This window comes from Clupea harengus, chromosome 5, assembly GCF_900700415.2.
Source record: "Clupea harengus chromosome 5, Ch_v2.0.2, whole genome shotgun sequence".
NCBI classification, from domain to species: Eukaryota; Metazoa; Chordata; class Actinopteri; order Clupeiformes; family Clupeidae; genus Clupea; species Clupea harengus.
In genome coordinates, this window is record NC_045156.1 from 16,392,145 (window position 1) to 16,399,644 (window position 7,500).

Below are 7,500 nucleotides of genomic sequence, written 5' to 3' on the forward strand. Positions count from 1 at the left end.
GTGTGTGTGTGTGTGTGTGTGTGTTAATGGTGCCAGTAACCATGAACAGGTCTGAGTGAGACTGAGGCGCTGAGCTCCAATGATCCTCAGAGCTACTCGTGTTCAAGGGAAACGAAGAGGAAATACGTACTCTGGCAGAAACAATGACGGAGCTAAAGCTGCAAGGTTCCTGTGGAAGGTTCCTGTGGCAGGTTCCTGTGGAAAGCAATGGGTGCCCTGGCCAATTTCAGTGCTGAATGCTTGATGATGATGTCACTGTGTTTCCACACTGAAGTGACTCCTGCACAACACAGTTATACCAGCAGCCCCCCAACCCCCCCCCCCACAGTTATACCAGCAGCCTGTCTGTATGAGTGGTGTCCTCCCCCCCCCCCCCCCCCCCCCCACAGTTATACCAGCAGCCCCCCCCACAGTTATACCAGCAGCCCCCCCCACAGTTATACCAGCAGCCTGTCTGTATGAGTGAGTGTATCTGTCTGTATCTGCATCTTGGAGGGATAGGACTTTTCTAATTTTGGCAATATTGCGTAAATGAAAAAATGATGTCTTTGAGATCTGTTTTATGTGTGAGTCAAGTAGGAGGTCTTGGTTGATAGTTACACCAAGGTTTTTGATGCTAGTATTGGGTGTTGGGATGCCATCGAGTGTGGGTAGATGGCTAGATAGTGTCATTCTCAATTGATCGGGGCCTACAAGCATAACCTCAGTTTTATCAGAGTTGAGGAGCAGGAAGTTGTTAGCCATCCAAGATTTTACATCTTGCAGGCAAGTTTCTATCTTGGGTAAATGTACAATTTCATCAGGTTTCATGGATAGGTAGAGTTGGGTGTCATCAGCATAGCAGTGGAAGTTAATGCCATGGTTCCTTATGACAGCACCTGAGGGTAGCATGTAAAGGGAAAAGAGCAGTGGTCCGAGGACAGAGCCTTGGGGAACACTGTAGCTTACTCTGGTGTGATTGAATGACTTATTATGGACAAGAACAAATTGATGGCGATCAGAGAGGTAAGACCTAAACCAAGATAGGGCACAGCCTTTGATGCCAACATGATGTTCAAGTATTTGTAATAGGATATGGTGATCTATAGTGTCGAAAGCGGCACTAAGGTCTAAAAGAACTAGTATTCAGGTGCACCCATGATCGGATGCGATTAGTAGGTCATTCAGGACTTTGACTAAGGCCGTTTCAGTGCTGTGGTGGGCTCTAAAGCCAGATTGGAAGGTTTCTTCGATTTTGTTTTGGTGTAGAAAGGAAGTAAGTTGCTTAGCTACTATTTTTTCAAGTATTTTTGACAAGAAAGGGAGGTTAGATATGGGTCTATAGTTAGCTAGATTATCAGGATCAAGGTTAGGTTTTTTGAGAGATGGTTTGATCACTGCTATTTTGAATTATTGCGGGACGTATCCTGGAATTAGTAAATTATTAATTACATTAAGTAATGTCTCACTTAATAAGGGTAGTGCATGTTTAGGTAGTTCGTGGGGATAGGGTCTAGTAGGCACGTCGATGATTTAGATGAGAGGATCAGGGAGTTTAGTTCAGGGAGGTCAATGGGTGCGAATGATTCAAGGAGAGCACCAGGTTGTGGGGGTGTTGCCATAGCCATAGCGCATTTTGGAAGGGAAGATCACACACACACACACACACACACACACACACACACACACACACACACAATCACACACATACACACACAATCTCAAACACACACACAATCACACACACAGTAATATTAGATTACACAGTAACGTAGATTAGATTACATGTGTGTGTATGTGTGTGTGTGTGTGTAAACACGTAATATTAGGTTGTAAATGGACTGACAAGGCCTGTGCTACTGCGATAGTTTAAATTCAGGTCTATTTTTAGATTTAGCTGGGCTTGCCCTGACGGCACTGGGTCACGGATGATACAGAACTGGTCTGAGAACAGCCAACGATGACACATGTCACGCCAACGACACATGTCACTCCTCTCCTCTGCCAATTACCCCTCACATGCCTTAGTAGTGGGGTATGCACTTTCTGTCAAAAATGATTGATGGTCATCAATATCATGTGTGTTAAGGCGAGAGCATGTGTGTGTGTGTATGTGAAAGCGTGAGCATGTGTGTGTGTGTGTAGGCGTGAGCATGTCTGTGTGTGTGTGTTTGTGTGTGTGTGTAGGCGTGAGCATGTCTGTGTGTGTGTGTGTGTGTGTGTGTGTGTGTGTAGGCGCGAGCATGTCTGTGTGTGTGTGTGTGTGCGTGTGTAGGCGTGAGCATGTCTGTGTGTGTGTGTGTGTGTGTGTGTGTGTGTGTGAAGGCGTGAGTATGTTTGTGTGTGTGTGTGTGTGTGAAGGCGTGAGCATGTTTGTGTGTGTGATAACGTCTGAGCATGTCTGTGTGTGTGTGTGTGTTTGTGAGTGTGTTATGGCGTGAGCGTGTTTGTGTGTGTTTGTGAAGGCATGAGCATGTTTGTGTGTGTGTGTGTGTTATGGCGTGAGCATGTTTATGTTTGTGTGTGTGTGTGAGCGTGTGTGTGTGTGAAGGCATGAGCATGTTTGTGTGTGTGTTTCTGTGTTATGGCGTGAGCATGTTTATGTTTGTGTGTGTGTGTGTATGTGTGTGTGTGTGTGTGAAGGCATGAGCATGTTTGTGTGTGTGTGTTTGTGTGTTATGGCGTGAGCATGTTTATGTTTGTGTGTGTGTGTGTATGTGTGTGTGTGTGTGTGTGTGTGTGTGTGCATATAGACAGTCTCTGGGTCTTCAGCCTGATGTCAGGAGTTTTCCATCAGGGTGAGTGAGTGAGTTTGAAGTAAGAGACTTATGTTCACTGATGTGTGAAAAAGCAATTTTCTGTGTTTTCCTCTGATTTTGACAGCATATGTGTGTGTGCGTTGTGGCATCACGATGGGCCAGCTAGCAGAGGGGTGTGGTGTTCGTGTGGAGGTCTGGCTGCCACACCACAAGATGGCTGCCAGTGGCACTACATCTCCCAGAATGCAGCAGCACCCAACCAGGTGTAGGTGCTTAAGGCACCTGATGGAAGGGGCATTTAAGACAGGTGGTGCCTGTTGTGAAAGAGCGAGCTACGAGAGCAGGAAGAGCCAGAAGGGAGAACAGAGAGCACTTGACGTGCGGGTGAAGCCGTTGTGGAAACGCTTGCTGAAGCGCTTGCTAAGCCGCATCCGGAAGGGGGAAGGCTAGCCCCAAGCCGGGAAGGACCTGGACGGAGGAACTTTAAGCTGCAACTACAGTGGGCAGGATGTAAGTGAGGAGCACCTTATGAAGCCTATGTTTTTGCCTTTGAAGAACTTTTATGTTTGCTTCCTGAAAGACTTTGTGTTTGGTGAATAAACCTGATCCTTGTTTGAAAGCACTTTTGCCGGCTCTGTCCTGTTAATTACGCACTGCCCTACACCCAGCTCCGTGGTAAAGCCTCTCATGATGCCACAGTGTGTGTGTGTGTGTGTGTGTGTGTGTGTGTGTGTGTGTGTGTGTGTGTGTGTGTGTGTGTGTGTGTGTGTGTGTGTGTGTGTGTGTGTGTGTGTGTGTGTGTTTGCATCCTGCGTCAGGAGAGGTCAAGTAAAGTAGGTGCTGCTGTTAGGAGTGCTTCATGTCGGCCATGTAGGGACATCCTCGGCCATGTGCTGCTCAGGCGGGAGGACTGCTAGTCTTCCTTCCTCTCCACAGTTAGGGTTAGGGTTCCATTCCACAGTATACCCCCAGCTCGTGTATGTATGTGTTGGGTGGTAGTGTGTGTGTCGGGTGGTATTGTGTGTGTGCATGTGTATGTATGTGTCGGGTGGTATTGTGTGTGTGTGTATGTATGTGTCGGGTGGTATTGTGTGTATGTGTGTGTCGGGTGGTATTGTGTGTGTGTATGTATGTGTCGGGTGGTATTGTGTGTGTGTGTGTATGTATGTCGGGTGGTATTGTGTGTGTATGTATGTGTCGGGTGGTACTGTGTGTGTATGTATGTGTCGGGTGGTATTGTGTGTGTGTGTGTGTGTGTGTGTGTATGTGTGTGTGTGTGTTTCACGGGTGGTGTTGTGTGTGTTAGGGGTGGTGTGTATGTGCGTACGGGGTAGTGTTGTGTGTGTGTGTGTGTTAGGGGCGGTGTGTGTGTGTTAGAGGCAGAGTGTGTATGTGTGAGGGGTGGTGTTAGTATGTGTGTGTGTGTGTTAGGGGCAGTGTGTGTGTGTGTGAGGGGTGGTGTTGTGTGTGTATCTTATGGGAATTGTAGCCAGTGCCGTGTGTGTGTGTGCTTTTATGAGAGTTTGTGAAGGCGGTCTGAAGCACAGCGTGATTATGAGCTGTAGAGGTCGGAGCCTGCCAGGTTAGCATGAGTCACTGAGAAAACATCCACCATCGGGCCCTGAGAAAACATCCACCATCAGGCCCTGAGGAAACATCCACCACCGTTAGCGTCTGACGGAGGCTGAGACTGAGGGTAAACTGCACCCAGCAGGGCTGCAGCTCTGGGCGGGACTCTTCCGGCCACCGAGTCTCCTCCAGCTCAGCTGCTGCCTGTGCCACTGTGCTCAAACTCCAGAGTTCTGTTTGATGTCTGCCTGCTCAACTGTGTTAAAACAGTTCTGTGATTAAACACCAACGTTCTGAGGTTAAACAGCAGAGTTCTGAGGTAAAATACCAAAGTTCTGAGGTTAAACACCAGGGTTCTGAGGTTAAACACCAGGGTTCTGTGGTAAAGCACCGGAGTTCTGAGGTTAAACAGCAGAGTTCTGAGGTAAAACACCGGAGTTCTGAGGTTAAACAGCAGAGTTCTGAGGTAAAACACCGGAGTTCTGAGGTTAAACACCGGAGTTCTGAGGTTAAACAGCAGAGTTCTGAGGTTAAACAGCAGAGTTCTGTTTAAGGTCAGGCACCCTCATCACGCATTCCTCTAGCAGTCAGTGGGCGGGGCAGCGGGTGGTAGCTCTAGCTATGTCCCGCCCCGAGGAGTGTTTTATGCAAATAGCAACATTGCATCCACCTGCTGGCGCACTTCCTTGCAGTCGGGAAAGAGTGTGTGTTGTACGTTGTTGTCATGCGGAAAGGGCGTCTTTTCGGTATGGGGCCCAGTACTCTAAGGTCTATCTACTCTTATTTGTAAAGTTGAACTTCTGAATATCTTGGATTCTGTGATTGTTCCTCGTGAAAACCGCGGTGGCGCGTGGAATACCGCGCACTCAGGTGTGTGTGTCTCTGAACTAAGCGCAGCCCCGGTGTTTCTGCGCGAACGGGAGCTGACAGTGGAAAGTCCAGTAGGCTGAAGGCGGATGTCCCTTTTCCTCCGATGACTTCTGAACGCGAACTCCACGTGTTCTGAGAGGAGCAGCTGCATACCATCCAGGTGAACCGTCGAACCGAGCCTCTCGTGAAAGGGTTTCTTTTGGGTCGGAAGGACACACGCGTGCGTGAATGAGCTGTGAACTTCAGGGACAAAAACTCTCCGCGACATTCCCCTCGCGACATTCCCCTCAAGTAAACACGGGGTGCTCGTGCTCAGCCCTTGAAACTCCTCTGTGTCGAGTCAACTAATCAGCCGCCAGTCTGTATCCGGCACCAGGCATTCTTATAATACTTTGTCGTTCTTACATATTGTGCACGGAGTACATTAGCGTCAAGCCATGGTGATTGTTTTGCAAGTGCGTCTGTATTGCGCTTGTAAATGTTTTAGATATAGAATACTTCTGCTAATATAGTTTCTGTGTCCCGACTATTTTTTCAGTGTGATTTTAATATCCCTCTACCCTCGCGCTATCTACTTTCTCATACTCATAAACTCCCTTTTAATGTAAATGTAGGATAGGCTGGATATATTGGGTTACTAAACTACAGACAGTATTCCGGAGCTGACCTGGCTTTCTAGCTATATTCTAGCTAAGCCTTTCCTTCAACCTAACGCTTTGCCCGACAAGTATTAATCAGGTTGAACAAATTTACTTTGATAAATCAGTTGCTTCTGAAAATTATCGCCTACGTCATATAGTCTCCAGCAAAGACCGTACGACCACTTAAACACATCGCTTCGGTTAGAGATCCCCTATTCTCTTCAGATTATTTTGGCAAGATTACTGTTAACATTACCCAATGCCTGTGTTTTTTTGTCATGGATTTGACTGGAGACGTCTCTGTTTGGCCGGTGGGAAGAATAGGGCAGCTTCATGCTACTCATCTGTTGCTTTCTCCATGACAGACAAACATTACGCATATTCTCCGGAATGCATCGCGCCAGGACAACTGCCATCAGAACACATTTGTAGGCTTGTTCGTTTCAAACGTGTTATAGTGAAACAAGTTATGTGTGGAAGTTTTCTCGAAGGTTAAGATTTGCTTACATTTCCCGTGTGTTGTACATGATGACGTGGCGATTAACAACCTTGTAAACTTAATTCCGTTGTAAATGTAGACAAGTGTTGCTGAGCTCCATGTGTGGGTTTTTTAGTTATATCGCTAGTATATCAATTTCAGTTAATTTCTAAACGGTCGTTTGTTTAATTTCACCATTATGTGAAGGAATGGTTGTGTGAATTAGAATAAATAGCAGACCATTTAGCAAATTGCCTGCAAATAGCCGAGGTTTGAACAGCTGGTTTTCCCCTGTAACCCCTATGGACCCGCCAATGCACGTCTCGGCCCCCTACCATTAAAGAGCGCGCGTTTATGTCGATGGCCTGCACGCGTCTTAGCTTCTGAACGAGGCACTGTGGTGTGTGTGTGTGTGTGTGTGTGTGTGTGTGTGTGTGAACCAGATCAGAGTTACACACACACACACACACACACACCACCAGCCAGCCAGTTCCCTGAGATTAGTATGGAGAAGATGAGACTGTGCGGTTGCGGAGAGCCCTCCTTGCGGCCGCTGCGGGTTCCGGTCTGACGCACCAAAAGAGGCTAGATCTCACTGTTCAATTTGACAGTCCTGTCCGCCATTATTGCCTTATAAACGCGTGTGGAGGTTGCTGTGATGAGTCTGTGGTGTGCCAGTCATCTGGAGTGCGTGCTGATGATTGTGGCACGCCACAGATGCTCTCACGATGTTATAGTGTCCATGCCGGCGCAAAGGGACGCGTCAGGAGCGCCTCACAGCAGACCACATTTAAAACTCATATCGGAGATGCACATTAAACCCCACACTATCATATCAGACAGCTTGCTCTGCGTTTATTTATCCTAGTATAACTGTAGATTACGTGGCGTTTAAAAGAACAATATGCAATATATTGACTGTACTAAATCATAAACATGACCATGATTATGTCATCAGAGATTATGCAAACAAGTTGAAATACTGGCTTCTGCATCTGTGTTTGGACCTGTGTGTGTGTGTGTGTGTGTGTGTGTGTGTGTGTGTGTGTGTGTGTGTCTGTCTGTGTGTGTGTCTGTGTTTGGACCTGTGTGCTTCTGCTCACTGCAGTTTCATAATACACAACCGTTGGCATAGTACACACACACCACTCCAGTTTCATAATACACAACCGTTGGCATAGTACACACACACCACTCCAGTTTC